This window comes from Dasypus novemcinctus, chromosome 7 (assembly GCF_030445035.2).
Source record: "Dasypus novemcinctus isolate mDasNov1 chromosome 7, mDasNov1.1.hap2, whole genome shotgun sequence".
Classification (NCBI taxonomy): domain Eukaryota; kingdom Metazoa; phylum Chordata; class Mammalia; order Cingulata; family Dasypodidae; genus Dasypus; species Dasypus novemcinctus.
Window position 1 is genome coordinate 11732747 of NC_080679.1, and position 2587 is coordinate 11735333.

A 2587-nucleotide genomic window follows, 5' to 3' on the forward strand; every position below is an offset into this window, starting at 1 on the left:
AAAGTAGGGCCCACTGGCAGTGCACCAAACTTCAGAGCTATCTGCCATGACCATAGGACTTGGGTATCTCCATAGCGCTCAGGAGCCCCAATATTAGGGGTAGTATCTACTTTGCCTGTCTATGAGGTCCTGCTGAGACATGTATAAACATTACCTCTCTGATGACCTCCCAACTCATTTTGAAGTCTCAGCCTTATAAACTCATTTGTCTTTACTATTTCGCCCTTTTATTCATGGTCTCTTCCCAGTTACATCACCAGCTGTTGCTTGATAGTAATCCCTTGGTGGGAGGGAGGCCTATCCCTGGGATTCATGTCCCACATTGGGGGGAAGGTAATGCATTTATATGCTGAATTTGGCTTAGAGAGTGACCACATTTGAGCAACATGGAGGCTCTCAGAAAGTATCTCTTAGGCACCCTACAACACTAGGCTAATTTGCAATTTCAAGAGCAAAAGGCTCATAAGCATTGTCATCAAGATCAAGGGCCCATCAATGGACCATCTTTCTTCACTGTTCATTGCCCCTGTACTTGGGGGATTGTTGCTGTTCCATTAGAGAATGTGGCAGAGCTCCTCAGGATGGGAATTCAGTATTCCTTCAGTTGTTGTGTGAGGCTCTAACTCACTGTGGCAATGCCCCATGAACCTTTGAATATATTTATTTACCTTATATATATGCCAAGGTGAACTTCTTCTCATGTAGCTCCCATCACTGACACCCCACATCAATGTTCCTCCCTTGCCATAGCTGTAAATTTTCTGTGACCCAAAACTTCTTCAAAAATGAAGCCAAGTATATTGCCAAATTCAATTAATAGGAAAATGAGATAGTAATGATAGGTTTAAGCATAAGAAATGAAATACATAATAATTTAGAAAAACTAAAACTAAAATAAAGGAAAAAATTGAGGTATTAAAAAAATGAAAAGTATTAAAAAATTTTTTTTTACATTTTGCTTGTATATATAGTGGCAATTTCTTCCATTTCTTCCTCAATGTCTTACTCTTCTTATCATTATGTATTCAAATCCTGGAGAGACCCGATATGTTCTTAAACAGAGGGAAGGGTAGGTCTCTCGAGAGCATGGGCAGTTCCTAATAGGGGAGGACAGACTAGTGTGTCAAATCCTCAGCAATGTTTCAAGTATCTTCGAATCTTGTCTTTCAAGGAGTGAAGCCTGGGGTCCCAAAGGGAGGGTGAGGGAGGAATAGAATAGATGGAAGAAGGGGTAATTAGGGGGCAATGGAAGTGTTCTGCATGATCTTGCAATGATGGATACAGGCCATGTTAAATTTCACAAAAAATTTATAAAAGTGTATGGTCTAAAGGTAAACCATAATGTCAAGTACTGACCATGGTTAGTAGCTATGTTTCAATATTTGTGCATCAGTTGTAACAAATGTACCATCCACATGTAAAAAAGGTCATTAATAGGGAAGGGAGAAAAGGGGAAGGATGTTGAGTATATGGGAAACCCCTACACTCTGTATGCGACTTTACTGTCACCATATTTTTTATATTAACCTTGAAATCTCAATCCTATTAGGACATTCCTTTGCCTCATTGGTCTTAGCCTTTACCTTAATTTCTCTTTTATCTTCCTATCTTTCAGGCTGTAACTCCTATTTAAATTTTCAGCTTTTTAAATATTTTTACTGTAAATTTTATTTTAACAGGATTTTATCAACATATTATTCTTAACTTTTTTGGTTTTATTTTTATATTCTAGTTCTTTCCCCTTTTATCTATTTTCTTTTAATTTCACATATTGTACTTTAAATAAGGATTTTGGAAAATTCTCTTATTTTAAATGTTACCCTAGTCTTTCTAAATTTTTATTCTCTCTCATTTCTCTTCCCTCCCTACCTAAATAAATTACTGGCTAACTCAACTGGCATGCTTTTGAAATTCATTTCTGCAGCATAGCCAAGAACCTAAATAAAATCCAGTAACACGTGTGGGTACAAGTTTTTGTGTGAACATATGTTTTCACTTCTCTTGGGTATGTAGCTAGGAGTAGAATTGCTGGGTACTATGGTAAGTCTATGTTCAACTTTTGAGGAACTGCCAAATTATTTCCACAAAGGCTGCACCTATTTAGGCCTGGCCAACCTGAATGAGGGCAGGTGTTAACCCATGACTGGAGGCCTTATTGGGAGAGGAAGTTCAAACACAGCCAGAGCGGCCAGAAGCTAGAAATCAGTGGAAACCAGAAAAGCAGAGAGATCTCCATGTGGCAGGAGGCAAAAACACAAGCCAAGGAACCCCAAGGACTGTGGCAAGCCAGCACCTGAAGGCTACAGACATTGGGGAGAAAGCGTGGCCTTGCTGATACCTTGATTTTGGACTTCTGGCTTCTAAAAATCATGAGCCAATAAATTCTTGTTGTTTAAGCCAACCCATTCTGTGGTATTTGTCATAGCAGCCCCAGCAAACTAAGACACCTATCTATTCCTTTACCAGTAACAAATCCTTAATTAGCGTCTATAGCACCCTTTGCATCTAAAAGGACATATATGCCTTAAGACTTTTATCGTTGAAAAGTTGTTTTGGGGGAAGCAGACGTGGCTCAAGTGATTGAGCT